Here is a 15593-nt window from a genome sequence, read left to right as displayed (position 1 = left end):
CCACAGATGTCAACTGAATAATTATGAGGAAAAATTAACCACATGCAAATCACATGAGAAAAAATCAACACAGACACAAATCTTATAGCTAGCCCAAAAATCCACTCACAATGGTCTATAAACTTAAATTTTCAAGTGTGAAAATTGGAAAAATTATAGAATAAAATCTATATGCTCTGTCACTTGCTGGGGAGGTTTTTAATGTATCTATTTTGCTGGAGAAGTTTTTAAATTATCTATTTATTTGTGAGTAGGGGAGGTAGAGACAGACAGAGCTCCCATGCACCGATTTATTCTGCAAATTCACAATATATCTGGGATTGGAATGGGCCAAAATAAGGATCTGGAAACTCAATACAGGTCTTTCACTTGAATAACAGAGACCCAACTCCTTGAACTATACCTGTTGCCTCCCAGGGTGTGCACCAGCAGGAAACCAAAATAAATAGGGACCAGAACTAGGACCTAAACCCAGTTTCTACAACATGGGATATGGGCATTCCAACATGATGTTCCAACTTCCAGGCCAGTCTATGGAAAAAAATGTAAAATTGCCTGATCATGGTAGAAAACTGTCAATTGTACAAAAAGTTAAGCATAGAAGTGCCATATGGGAACCAATGTTGTATCATAGTATGTTAAGCCAACTTCTACAATGCCAGGATCTCATATGTGCATCCTCGCGGCTCCACTTCCACTGCCTGCATCCTAATGCACCTAAAACTGCAGCAGAATATGGCCCAAGTTTGGCCCCTGCCATCCTTGTGGGAGATCTGGATGGGGTTCCAGGCTCCTGGCTTCTTCCTGTTACAGCCCCTGCTATTGCAACCATTTTGGGGGGTGAACTAGTATGTCTGTGTGTCTGTGTCTGTGTGTGTCTGTGTTGTGTGTGTGTCTTCCTCTCTGCAGCTCTTTCAAAGAAATATAATAAATCTTATTTATAAGAAAGTTACCATGTGATCCATCCATTTTTCTCTTAGATACAAATAAAAAAGTGGTGAAAACAAGTATTCAAACAGAAACTAGTACACTAGTGTTTACTTGCTCCCTTGCTCTCTTGGTTAACCCTAGGTATCCTGGATAGTGTTTCTTTTGGTGCTGCATCACCATATCCCTTACTGTATAAGCCCCTGGGAGCTGAAGGTCACATGCTTATCCAGGCAACCCTGGACATTCAGGGTAGTACTATCTGAACTGGCACTATGCATGTTCATATCTCACCAGAGGGACCTCTGGTAAATGTAGTCTTTGAGTTGCAAAGAAGAGTTTAACCAGACAGCTTCACTGTGTGCAGACACTGCCTGAAATGTCCAACATCATTTGGTTTCATCTACAGAAACTAACCACAGAAGTTCCCCATGTGTTGTTCTTGCTCAGTTTCTATGCCTCTCAAATAAAATAAGAATTTTTTTAAAGATTTATTTATTTATTTGAAAGTCAGAGTTATATAGAGAGGAGAGGCAGAGAGAGAAAAAGAGAGGTCCTCCATCCGATGGTTCACTCCCCATTTGGTTACAATGGTGGCAGCTGTGCCAATCTGAAGCCAGGAGCCAGGATTTTCTTCTGGGTCTCCCACATGGGTGCAGGGGCCCAAGGACTTGGGCCATCTTCCACTGCTTTCCCAGGCCACAACAGAGAGCTGGATCAGAAGTAGAGCAGCTGGGTCTCAAACCAGTGCCCATATGGGATGTCAGTGCTTCAGGCCAGGTTGTTAACCTGCTGTGCCACAGTGCCAGCCCCAAAATAAAAAAAATTTTTAAGGTCCAGCATTGTAGCATAGTGGGTAAAACTGCCTAAAATACTGGTATCCCCTTTGGGCACTGATTTGGTCTCAGTTGCTCCACTTCTGATTCAGCTCCCTGCTAATGGCCTTGGAAAAGCAGTGGCAGATGGCCCAAGTGTTTGTCCCCCTTCCACCCATGTGAGAAACACAGATGGTGCTGCTGACTCTTGTATTCTGCCTGGCTCAGCACTGACTATTGCGGCCATCTGGGAATCTCTCTCTCTCTCCCTCTCCCTCTCCTTCTCTGTCAAAAATAATTAAAAAAAAAAAAAAAGAGAGAGAGCACAGAAGATCCCATCCACTGAATCACTGTGTGCCTACAATAGTGAGACCCAAGATCTAGGAACACAATCCAGGTCTCCCACCTTGGTGCCAGGAATGAAATTAATTGAGCCATCACCATTGTGTGTCAGGATATATATAAGCAGGAGCTTGAAAAAGGAACCAGAGCTTGGATTCAAAACCTAGATATAAGACTTGGACATCTTGACTACAGCCCACTCCAACATTGGCATTTTTGAGAGGAACCCTTCTTTTATGTTGTAGAATGTGTCTATATTTCAGTTTTTCAGATATTTCTTCAGAATGGATTCAGTTCATATATGTTTAGCAGGAATACTATGGCCATACTTGTGTGCACTCTCTGTGCAACCCACTAGATGGAAATGGAATGTTACTCCATCACTGATGATATTTACTATTTATTCAGTTAGAGTTAGGGTGAGGGGTGGGGAAAGGATCATGGTTAGAGTTTATTGTCACCGTTGGGTCTTAGCTACTGTGTTAGACATATGGTGGCACTACAAAAAGTTCATGGAAGGTGGAATTAAAAGATAAGTTGATTTTTGTACCAAAATTTTTAGAATACACCCGTAGTCTTTTCAGAATGCTCGTGTTCCATGAATTCTAGATCCTCATGTATGCAAATTAGGAGTTGTCATCTTCATTCTGGGGGACCTTCTATTCCAAGAACATGAGATTTATTTATTTATATCTTCTTTAAATTTTATTATTTTTGAGATAACATTTTAATTTACACTATAGTTGAAGACTAAGTACTCCACTAAACAAAGAATTCAACAAATAAAAATTTAAATGATCATATTTTATCAGGAAAATAGTTGATGTTTATAAATAATATTCGAATAAAAGATGCTCAAGTTTACTCATGTAAAATAAATTTTAAAATAGTCACAAAATCATTAAAACTATAGTAATATATAACAATAATATATACTCTAATACTATATGATTATTATTAATTTGATTTTTTTTATTTTTTGACAGGCAGAGTGGACAGTGAGAGAGAGACACACAGAGAAAGGTCTTCCTTTTGCCATTGGTTCACCCTCCAATGGCCGCCTCGGCTAGTGCGCTGCAGCCGGCGCACCGCACTGATCCGAAGCCAGAAGCCAGGTGCTTCTCCTGGTCTCCCATGGGGTGCAGGGCCCAAGGACTTGTTCATCCTCCACTGCACTCCCTGGCCACAGCAGAGAGCTGGCCTGGAAGAGGGGCAACCGGGACAGAATCCGGTGCCCCAACTGGGACTAGAACCCAGTGTGCCAGCACCGCAAGGTGGAGGATTAGCCTAGTGAGCCGCGGCGCCAGCTTTTATCAAGCTTTTAATAAATCAAATTAAGGCCAGTGCTATAAACATGGTTATGTAGATATCTCTTTAATACAGTGTGTTTTTGTCTTTTGGGTATATAGTGGGTAGTGGGATAACTGAATCATATAGTGAATCTATTTCCAGTTTTTTACAGAATTCTCCGTATTATTTTCCACAGTTACTGCATTAGTTAACATACCCATCTACAATGTTTAAGAGTTTCCTTTTCTTCACTTCTTCAACATCATTTATCTCTCACTGCCTTTTAGATAATAGCCATTCTAATATGGCTATTACTTGCATTTTGGCTTTGACTTGCATTTTCTTGATGCCTAGAAATATTGAGCACCATTTTCATATATTGGCTAGTTATTTATATTTCTTCCTTTTTGAGAACTGTCTGTTGATATCCTTTGTCCATTTCCTGGATTAGTTGGTTTTTTTGTTTGCTTGTTTGTTTAGCTTTATGAGTTGCTGATGTATTCTGTATATTAACCCTTTGTCAAATAAATATATTGCTAATATTTTTTCATTCTGCAGGTGGTACCTTCACCTTATTTATTGTTTCCATTGTGGTGCAAAAGATTCTGAGTTTGATATAATCCCATTTTTTTCTGGTTTTGATTTTTTTTGCCTGTACTTTGGGGGGTTTTTCAAGAAGTCATTGCCTATACCAATGTCTTGAAGTGTTTCCTCCACATTTTTTCCAATAACTTCATAATTTTAGGTCTTAAGTTTAGGTCTTTGATCCATCTTGAATTATTTTTTATATGGTGACAGGGATCTAATTTCATTCTTCCACACATACACATCCAATTTTGCCAGCACCATTTACTGAAGAGATTATCATTTCTGTAACACATGGTCTGGGCACTTTTGTCAAAAATTGGTTGGTTGTAAGTACATGGATTAATTATGACCTCTATATTCAGTTCCATTGAACTGTGTATTGGTTATTAAATCTTTTTAATCAATATAGTATGGTTTTCCACATATAAGTCTTATGTTTTTTTGAGAGATTTATACCAAGTATTTCATTATTTGAGCAATTGTTCATGATATTGCATCTTTAGTTCAGTAAGAAAGTTGATTTAATTTTTTATTTATCTGAAAGGCAGTGATATAGAAACAAGGAGATCTTCTATCTGCTAGTTTGCTCCACCAAATGCCTACAATAGCTGAAGCTGAGGCAAGCAAAATTCAGGAGTCAGGCAATTAATCCAGGCCTCCTATGGTAGTGAGAGGGACCTAAATAATCAAGCTATCATCTACTTTTTCCAAGGCTGCACATTAGATGGAAGCTAGAATCTGAAACAGAGCTCAACTTTAACCTAGACATTCTAATATGGGATTTGGACATCCAAAACAATGCGTTATATGCTGCTTTAGACATCAACCCCAGGAAAGTTGATTTTTGTATCTTTGTCTTGCTTCCTATAACCTTTCTGGATTTATTTGGTAGTCTGAAGAGATATTAAACAATGAGTTTCTTAGAATTTTCTACCTAAACAGGCCAAAGTTGGACATCAGCTTCATTTCTTAATTTCTATTCAAATTCTTATATTTTTATTTTCCTGTAACATTAGCTAGAACTTCCAAGAATATGTTAAATAAGGGTGGAAAAGATATACATTCTTGCCTTGGCTCTAATCCTAAGAGAAAACACTCAGAAATTGTTCATCTTTTTAAAAAATTTGTGAATACTAACTGTTAGAATAAAAAAGGGAGAGGATGATCCAACATGGGAAGTGGGATACACAGCATACTCATAGAATGGCAGATGTCCTAATCAGCACTCTGGCCTCAGAATCAGCCCTTAAGGCATTCAGATCTGGCTGAAGAGCCCATGAGAGTATTTTAAGCATGAAAGCCAAGAGACTCTGGCAAAAAAAAAAAAAAAAAAAAACCTTAAATGAAAGATCTCCGCGAGTGAGATTCCAGTGGAAAGAACGGGCCATCAAAGAAGGAGGTACCTTTCTCTGAAGGGAGGAGAGAACTTCCACTTTGACTATGACCTTGTCTAAATAAGATCGAAGTCAGCAAACTCAAGAGGCTTCCATAGCCTTGGCAACTCATTACTAGAGCCTCGGGAGATTTCTGATGCCAGAAACAAGAGTTTCAAATTGTTAAATCAACAGCAGGAGTCACTGTGTACTTACTCCTCATGTGGGATTGTCCTTAATGTGTTGTCCAATGTGAATTAATGCTATAACTAGTACTCAAATAGTATTTTACACTTTATGTTCTGTGTGGGTGCAAACTGATGAAATTTTTACTTAATATACACTAAATCAATCTTCTGTATATAAAGATAATTGAAAATGATTTGATGTGAATGGAATGGGAGAGGGAGCAGGAGAAGGGAGGGGTGCGGGTGGGAGGTAAGTTATGGGGAAGCTGTTGTAATCTATAAACTTTACTTTGGAAATTATATTTACTAAATAAAAGTTTAAAAATAAATAAAAATAAAAAATGTGTCTTAGAGTGTAGACTTTTGATGTGTATTTTGAAAACTTGTTATTCCCCAATGTAAGAGATCTTTATATTTGGTTAAGATTTTATGGCATTGGAAGTTTTGTAGGACATTGAAGAAATTCTGTTATTAGTCATGTATCAAGAGCAAAGGAATACTCAGAGACTGAGGCTTTTTTTTGGACCACGCCATGCAGATCCATATCCTTAGAAATTTGCAGTGGCCTGTTGTCTGCAATATTGTGTAATATGATTGTTGTGACTTGGTGTTTTCCTTGTTTTCCTACCCTCTTGAACTTCTAGCACACAGCTTTAAGCTTTTCATAGTGTGCAATTTGATGTTGGCTGAGTTGCTATAATTTATGGCCACTGAGTCAACAGGTAAGTGGTTTTGTTTTATGCAACCAATTTTACAGATGCTGGTCTTAAGCTAATAACTATGGTATCTAGGGGACCCTGACTTAAGAATTTGAGCTGTTGCTGTTTTATTTTGAATAATAGTAGTATTTGGTAATCTGCAAGGGGTCTCAACAGATAGTGAGATATTAAGGCTTCAGCTTCTTGGTTTTAGGAGGATCAGGGTAAATTATATGCTACTTTTATTGCATGACTTTTCAAGTAGGTCCTCAGGCCATGAATTCAAATTCCATTTATGAACTAGTGTAAATGGACCACCACATGTTTTGCGCCTGCACAGACGCTGGGCCAATGGAAGGGTTTCCTTTGGGAGGGATTATCCTACTCAAAAAGATTGAATGTGGACAAAGTCTGTTCAAACACCAGATACATTTTTTTAAAAGATTTATTTATTTTACTTGAAAGTCAGTTACACGAAGAGAGAAGGAAAGGCAGAGAGAGAGAGAGAGAGAGAGAGGTCTTCTATCCACTGATTTACTCCCCAACTGGCCACAATGGCCGGAGCTCTGCCAATCTGAAGCCAGGAGCCAAGATCTTCCTCTGGGTCTCCCACATGGGTCAGGGGCCCAAGGACTTGGGCCATCTTGTACAGCTTTCCCAGGCCATAGCAGAGAGATGGATCAGAAGTGCAGCAACTGGGAGCACCTGTATGGGATGCCAGCACTGCAGGCAGTGGATTTATCCATACGCCACAGCACCGGCCCCCAGATACTTTTTACAACCCCTTCCATGTACTCCTTTCATATCTCTAACCAATTAAGGCTTCATAAACAGCAGTAAGGCAGAAAACAGTGGGGGAAAATGGGTCAAAGTGCAAGGGAAAAATAAGAAAATATGCTCAGCCTGCCAAAATCATGGCCTTACTTGGTAGGGATGGAAAGAAACCTTTGAGGTAGGTTAATCAGCCAAGTCTTCCTGAAACCACCAGTAATGAGAACTTCAACAGAGATGTGCAGCATACAGCATATCTGAAAGAGAAATAATGCTCAGAGGCTGTAACATCCTAAACCTAAGGAAACCTCCTGTCTAGGGGAAGCCCCACTAGGCTGCTAAGGAGACACTTCATCAAAGGCAGTTTTGCTTTCAGAACTTGAAGGTGGCTCTCTCACTGAGACAGTTGAGGAGATGACAGAGTGGGAGTCTTCCTGGGAAAGCACATGTCACAGGTTTTAGCAATTCCATACATAGTGACAGTAGCCAGAGTGGCTTAGCTTCTGGGAGACAGTGGAGGCTGCATCACCAGATGGAGGACTGAACTCAGTGCAGCACCAGAATGCCTGGAAGGTGGCATTCAATGGGAAAATTGAAACTAAGAGGCTGTGAAGATACTGAATTGGAAGTACTACTGAGAACTTGATGACTGGAACCTGTTTCCACTGCAAATTTCAGGGAGAAAACACAAGGGATACCTCAGGTAACAGTGACTGAGAAAGGAGATAAGGGAAGCCCAGCCCCCACCCACTCTGAGCCGGGAGATTTGGTAACTCTCTTTCTTTCAAAGGATTCTTTAAAAAAAAAAAAATTCATTGTAGGGACTCCAAGATGGTAGAATAGTGACAGGGTGGTCTGCTCTAGGCTAGGCGAAAATAGTAAAAAAAAAAAAAAAAAAAAAAAAAAAAAAAAAAAAAAAAAAAAGCTAGGCCAGCGCTGCAGCTCAATAGGCTAATCCTCTGCCTAGCGGCACTGGCACATCAGGTTCTAGTCCCTGTTGGGGCACCGGATTCTGTCCCAGTTGCCCCTCTTCCAGGCCAACTCTCTCCTATGGCCCGGGAGTGCAGTGGAGGATGGCCCAAGTGCTTGGGCCCTGCACCCACATGGGAGACCAGGAGAAGCACCTGGCTCCTGCCTTTGCATCAGTGCCATGTGCTGGCCACAGCATGCTGGCCGCGGCAGCCATTGGAGGGTGAACCAACGGCAAAGGAAGACCTTTCTCTCTGTCTCTCTCTCCCACACTGTCCACTCTGCCTGTAAAAAAAAAAGTGGAGAGAGTGCATTCTCAGGAGAAAGTTTCAGGAAAAGCTGCAGTGGAGATTCTGCAGAAGCAGGAGTGATGCCATGTATCTGTGTGGAAGGTGCAGAATTGCAGCAATGAGAAGACACAATAAAGGACACAGCAGCCCTGAGTTGGAGTAAACATCAGCTTTGAAAAGCAAGATGAGATCACATTGCAGTGGCCCCCATGCCACTACTGATATAGCTGGAGGGAGAGTCTAGTGAACTACACTGTCTTTGAGTAGGCAGAGAGCCCCAAAGGGAACAGGGAGCTTGCTCACCCAGAGAAAAAGAAATGGGACATGTCTCTCTCCCTATCCCCTGCCACAAATGGCACCTAACAAATGGCTGTGAGAGGGTGGGAACCATTTTGCACAGAAGTAGGTAGCAACTGCTGCAGGACTTGTGTGCACACTCAGCAACTGGTGGAGATAGTTTCCATTTTGTTAGCAGAGTAATCCTCAGCAGCTCTGCTGCACCCTCCTGGCAATGGGCTTGGAAAAGGAGCCATTCTGGCATTAGTACCACCTGCAGACTCTTGTATACACCCAGTATGATTGAGAAATGAATAGGGTTGCAGCCAGAAGGTACTGTGCATACATGAGATCAAGAGATTTTACCAGGGGGAAAAAAATCTTCATTCCCCACTGATTATGAGTCTGGCTGGGAGGATTGACAGGGGGCTGTCACAAACTGTGAAGTGCCCTTAACCTCTCAAGAAATCACAAGCACCAGGCTACTGGGCTCAATCTGCCTAGGCAGAGCACCCACAGCAGCAGGCTCTGGGAAACTCTTAGACACTCTGAGGATTGGGCAGGCTAGTGGTGCAGAGTGGACTTTTGACACCTCATGATTGTGGGAGCCCTGAGTGCTGAGACTGTGAAAACACATGACTGCATGAGAGGGCACAGAGTGTAGCTGGGTATTGGGGCAATCATTGTGAGCAGCTCCACATGCTCAGAGCTCCCTGATTGCCTGGGATGGGTCACTGTAGCAGGATTTGGGCTCACACTGAGAACTGCACAGATCCTTTGTATAGTCCATGTGGAATCACAGGTGAGTAAAACAACCACTGAGGGCTAATACCTGGGCACTAACTCTCTGGGAAGAGAGGAAGTGAGGGTGTGATCTAATGAACAGAGGTGACCCTAGCCCCCCTTCTGATAACAAGAGATCTATCATGGCCAGCACTGTGGTGTAGTGGGTAAAGCTGCCGCCTGCAATGCCAGCATTCTATATGGGTGCCAGTTAGAGTCCCGTCTACTCTACTCCTGATCCAGCTCTCTGTTATGGCCTGGGAAAGCAGTAGTGGATGGCCCAAGTCCTTGGGTCCCTGTACCAATGTGGGAGACCTGGAAGAAGCTCATGGCTTCAGATTGGCACAGCTCCAGCTGTTGTGGCCATCAGGAGAATGAACCAGCAAATGGAAAGATTTATTTCTCTCTCTGCATTTGCCTCTCTGTAACTCTGACTTTCAAGTAAACAAATAAACTCTTTTTTAAAAAAATCCCAAATTAAAAACAAAAAGAGAGATCTAATGCCCAACTTGGGTGTCACACTCAATGTTGCCTGTTGGCTCCCTGGCCACACCCAGCACACACTTACTGGGTATAAAATAGCAGACATTCCACTAAGCCACAGAAGCATAGTTCAAAGACAAGATCCATAAAATGAAAAAAAAAAAGTATCTCCACAAATGCCTAAAAGTAAATGCAGAAACTCATCAACATTAAGGAAGACAACATGACTCTTCTCCCAAAGGAACACAGCAACACTTCAATATTAGAATGTGAATTTGGCCAGCGCCACAGTTCAATAGGCTAATCCTCTGCCTGTGGTGCCGGCACCCTGGGTTCAAGTCCCCGTTGGGGTGCCAGATTCTGTCTCAGTTGCTCCTCTTCCAGTCCAGCTCTCTGCTGTGGCCCAGGAGTGCAGTGAAGGATGGCCCAAGTCTTGGGTCCTGCACCCACATGGGAGACTGGGAGGAAGCACCTGGCTCCTGGCTTCAGATCAGTGTGGTGTGCCGGCCATAGTGTGCCAGCTGCAGTGGCCATTAGGGGGTGAACCAATGGAAAAAAGGAAGACTTTTCTCTCTGTCTCTCTCTGTCTACTCTGCCTGTCAAAAAAAAATGTGAATTTGAAGATAAAATTGATGAAATGCCTGAAATGGAATTCAAAAGATTAATCATAGGATTACTCAGCACCAGTCAGAAGCAAATCCACAAATTAAAGAAAATTACACATGACATGAATGAAAATTTTATCCCATGAAATTGGGATTTTTGGAAGAAATCAAAATGAGATATTAAAAATGAAGAATTCAATAGGTCAAATAAAATTATAGTGAAAAGCCTTACCAGTAGATTTTGTGATGCAGCAGAAAGAATATCTGAGCTGGAAGACAAACCTTTGACAATTTTTCAGTCAGACCAAAGGGGAAAAAAAGAGGAAATGAGAAAAATTAGCAACATTGGAGATTTATGGGATACTATCAAATGACCAGGCATATGGGTCTTAGGAGTTTCTGAAGGTGTGGAACTAGAGAATGGATTAGAAGGCCTATCTAGTGAAATATTTGTAGAAAACTTGCCTGACACCCATGTAGGAGACCTGGATTGAGTTTCTTGCTCCTCACTTGGAATCAGCCCACTCTTAGCCATTGTGGGTATTTGGGAAATAAACCAATGGATGGGGTCTCTTCCTCTCTGTGTATTCTCTCTATGTTCTCAAATAAATACAAATTTTAGAAGGCTACACTATGCAAATTCTGATCATAAAAACTCAAATGGATATCTTAGTAAGAGAAAAAACTTCAATGTGAAATACATCAAGTATGTTAAAAGAGTCTTTATATTAATAAATGTATCATATGTCAGGATGACAAAACAATTATAGATGTTACTGTACCTAAAAATGAAGCCTTAAATGACATGAAACAAAATCCATATAAGTAAATAAGGAAAAAGTAATCTACGGGGCCAGCATTTTGGCATGGTGGGTAAAGCTGCCACTTGTGATGCTAGCATCTTATGTGGACACCAGTTTGTATCCCAGCTTCTCCATTTTCAATCCAACTCCCTGATAATGGCCTGGGAAAAGCAACAGAAAATAGCCCAATGGCTTGGGCCTCTACACCCACATGGGATACCTGGATAAAGCTCCTGGTTCCTGGCTATATGTTGGCCTGCCTCAGCCATTGTGCCTATCTGGGGAATGATGAACCACCAAATGAAAGATATCTCTCTCTCTCTCTTTCTCTCTCTCTCTCTCTCTCTTCCCTCCTGTTTCCCTCCTCTACCTATAAATATTTTTAAATAAATATTTTTAAAAGTCATCAACACTTAATATTAGACAATTAATACTCCTTTAGGAATTGATGAAATGAGTAAAAACTCAGTCAAATCTAAACATTAATTACAATGTATTGATTAAGCTAATATTATAGAGCACTCTTTGGAACCCTCAGCAAGATAGTATATATACTTAACCAAAAATTAAGCATCAAGCATAAAAGCTTAAAATTTTACTAGTGAGTGCAATGAAATTAAGTTATAAGTCAATAAGAAAGAAGAGAAGATTCTTCCAATACTAAAATTCAAGTACTATACTAATCTGTGAGTGATGGAAGAAATTACAAGGTTAGAGGTCAGCGCTGTGTCAGAGTGGGTAAAACCACTGCATGCAGTGCCAGCATCCCATATAGGTGCCAGTTTGAGTCCCAGCTGCTCCACTTCCATTGCAGCTCCCCGCTGTCTGCTATAGCTTGGGAAAGTATTAGAAGATGGCCAAAGTCCTTGGGCCCCTATATCCACTTAGAAGACCCAAAGGAAGCTCCTGGCTTCAGATCGGTGCAGCTCCAGCCATTGCGGCCAATTGGGGAATGAACTAGCAGATGGAAGACCTCTCTCTCTCTCCCTCTCTCTCTCTCTGACTCTCCTTCTCTCTTTGTGTAACTCTGATTTCAAATAAATAAATAAAATCTTTTAAAAATTAAAAAAAAGAAATTACACGATTAAATTGGAATTTGTGCTGAACAAAATGTATCATGACAATGATGTTTGCGGTAGATAAGTGGTGGCCAAATTTTTCCCTATTCCACCTGTGAGGTAGCAACTAATGTACTTTGAATGTGGGCTGACATTAGCAATTAGTCCAACACAATTTGACACATTTGGAATGCTATAAAATTCACTAGGGGAAAGGATAGCACCTAACTGGAACCATGCTAAAGTTGACTATCTGTCTTGAAATAAATAATGATCACCTCAAATTCTCTGTTGTGATCTCAAAGTTTAACTTTGAATTTAAAATGTTAAGAAAAAATATAGGGAAAAATTTTTGAGACATTGGGGTTGGCAATCATTCATTTTATATAACATTGATGTATAATCAATCAAAGAAAAATATACAAAGCAAGTACATCAAATTGAAACCATGTACATCAAATTGCATTTTTTTAAAACATCATATTTCTTTATTTGGAAGGGGGAGAGAGAGAGAGAGAGAGTCCAAATTTCATTTTCACCACTCTGACCTCAGAGTCAACCCTTAAGGCATTTGGGTGTGGCTGGAAAGCCCATGAGAGCAATGCAGGCATGGAAAGCAAAGACACTGTGGCAAAAATATCCTACATGAAGGATCTCTGGCAAAACAAAACAAAACAAACAAACAAACAAACAAAAAACCCTACATGAAAGATCTCTGCGAATGAGATCCCAGTGAAAAAGACAGGTTATCGGCCGGCGCCGCGGCTCACTAGGCTAATCGTCTGCCTAGCGGCACTGGCACACCGGGTTCTAGTCCCGGTTGGGGCGCCGGATTCTGTCCCGGTTGCCCCTCTTCCAGGCCAGCTCTCTGCTGTGGCCAGGGAGTGCAGTGGAGGATGGCCCAAGTGCTTGGGCCCTGCACCCACATGGGAGACCAGGAGAAGCACCTGGCTCCTGGCTCCTGCCATCGGATCAGCGCGGTGCGCCGGCCGCAGCGCACCAGCCGTGGCGGCCATTGGAAGGTGAACCAACGGCAAAGGAAGACCTTTCTCTCTGTCTCTCTCTCTCTCTCACTGTCCACTCTGCCTGTCAAAAAAAAAAAAAAAGACAGGTTATCAAAGAAGGAGGTACCTTTCTCTGAAGGGAGGAGAGAACTTCCACTTTGACTATGACCTTGTCTAAATATGATCAGAGTCGGTGAACTCAAAAGGCTTCCATAGCCTTGGTGACTCATGACAAGAGCCTAGGGTGATTGCTGATGCCATAAACAAGAGGGTCAATTTGTTAAGTCAACAACAGGAGTCACTGTGCACTTACTCCTCATGTGGGATCTCTGTCCTTAACATGTTGTACATTGTGATTTAACGCTATAACCAGTACTCAAACAGTATTTTTCACTTTGTGTTTCTATGTGGGTGCAAACTGTTGAAATATTCACTTAATATATGCTAAAGTGATCTTCTGTATATAAAGAGAATTAAAAATGAATCTTGATGTGAATGGAAGGGGGGAGGGAGAGGGAAGGGGGAGGATTGCAGGTGGGAGGGAAGTTATGGGGGGGAAGCCATTGTAATCCATAAGCTGCACTTTGGAAATTTATATTCATTAAATAAAAGTTAAAAAAAAGGAAAAAGGAGGAAGCAACCCCAGCTTTCACAGAAGGATGAAGATAAAAACAATGTGTGGTGTATACAAATGTGTTAGTTTCTTTTCTGCTACGAATAATATAATTTCACAGACTTGGAAAGTTATAAAAAGAGTAGGTTTGTTTTGGCTCACAGTTCTTATTGAAGGGTGAAGGACTGCATTTGATGATGGTCTTATCATTGGCACAGTCCAGAGGCAGCAGAGGCCATCACATAGCAAGAGACAGGGAACATACATGACTCTTGGTCTCTCTAAATCTGTATAAGTCATCAGTATCCAATCATGAGGGACCTACTCTGGTGACTTTATCTAATCCTACTCCATTTCCAAAGGGAATGGCATTTGATGAACACAAAGTTTCACCTGAGAAAGAAAACTCTACAGATGGATAGCATTGATAGCTGAACATTAATGCAAAAAATATTAATGCTATTAAAATGTACATTTAGACTGTCCAATGTTTATGTATTTTATTACAATAAAATGTTTTTAAATAAGTATTCACCATAGTCCTAGCCCATAATCATTATTATGGTTGATTTTCCAGCTGTGGGTGTTGAATGTGACAGATGATGAAATGAAAGTGTTCTATGCCCAGTGTAGTGCCTACATCCACAAAAGGGGTCTGGGACCCACCTTTGAGGTGTATTCACCAGAGCATAGGACTAGTGACAGGTAACAGGGAAAGGAGGAGAAATGGGGCTGTATTACTGTTGTGGCAGCATGAGGAACAGGGTGATCTCAGTTCCTGTTTCACATTGAAGACTTTCCACTGCAGACAGGGACAATGAGCAAAGTGAGATTTGTTGAAGGTGAGAAACCTCCTGCCTCAGCAGTCAGGAGGGAGCCTCTAAGGGAGAAGTTGCCAAAGAAGCTTGTCAGTGTCTGCCCTTTTTAAACATGAAGTGGCTCTCTTTGGCCCCTTTCTGAAAATCAAATCCAGATTTCTGAAAATCAAATGCAATTGAGGAGGAGCAGAATAACAACTAATCAGAAGGTGGGGATTACAATCCTAACTTTGATAAAAACTAATTGCAGGGGGCCAGTCCTGTGGCACAGCGGCTTAACACCCCGGCCTGAAGTGCCGACATCCCATATGGATGCTGATTTGAGATCCAGCTGTTCCACTTCCAATCCAGCTCTCTGCTATGGCCTGGGAAAGCAGTGGAAGATGGCCCAAGTCCTTGAGCCCCTGCACCCATGTGGGAGACCCAGAAGAAGCTCCTGCCTCCTGAGTTCAGATTGACACAGCTCCAGCCATTGCAGCCAACTGGGAAGTGAACCATTGGGTGGAAGACCTCTCTCTCTCTCTCTCTCTCTCTCTCTCTCTCTCTTTCTCTCTCTTTTTCTCTCTTTCTCTCTGAGTAGCACTGACATTCAAATAAATAAATAAATCTTAAAAAACTACTCACAGGCTGGCACCATGGGTCAATAGGCTAATCCTCCACCTGCAGCGCCGGCACACCGGGTTCTAGTCCTGGTCAGGGTGCCAGATTCTGTCCCAGTTGTCCCTCTTCCAGGCCAGCTCTCAGCTGTGACCCAGGAGTGCAGTGGAGGATGGCCCAAGTGCTTGGGCCCTGCACCCACATGGAGACCAGGAGAAGCACCTGGCTCCTGGCTTTGAATCAGCGTGGTGCACCGGCCGCAGCACGCCATCTGTGGCGGCCATTGGAGGGTTAACCAACAG

General features: G+C 41.8%; 1 pseudogene; it reads left to right on the top strand.

The window, feature by feature from the left end:
• Positions 1 to 15593, top strand: part of LOC100354581 (protein arginine N-methyltransferase 6-like) — a 47425-nt pseudogene that overhangs the window by 9647 nt on the left and 22185 nt on the right.

Source organism: Oryctolagus cuniculus, chromosome 13, assembly GCF_051225735.1.
Source record: "Oryctolagus cuniculus isolate XC-2025 breed Fujian yellow rabbit chromosome 13, ASM5122573v1, whole genome shotgun sequence".
In the NCBI taxonomy this organism is placed as follows: Eukaryota; Metazoa; Chordata; class Mammalia; order Lagomorpha; family Leporidae; genus Oryctolagus; species Oryctolagus cuniculus.
The sequence above is the reverse complement of the archived record's forward strand: the minus strand, read 5'-3'. Positions and strand labels throughout refer to the sequence as shown.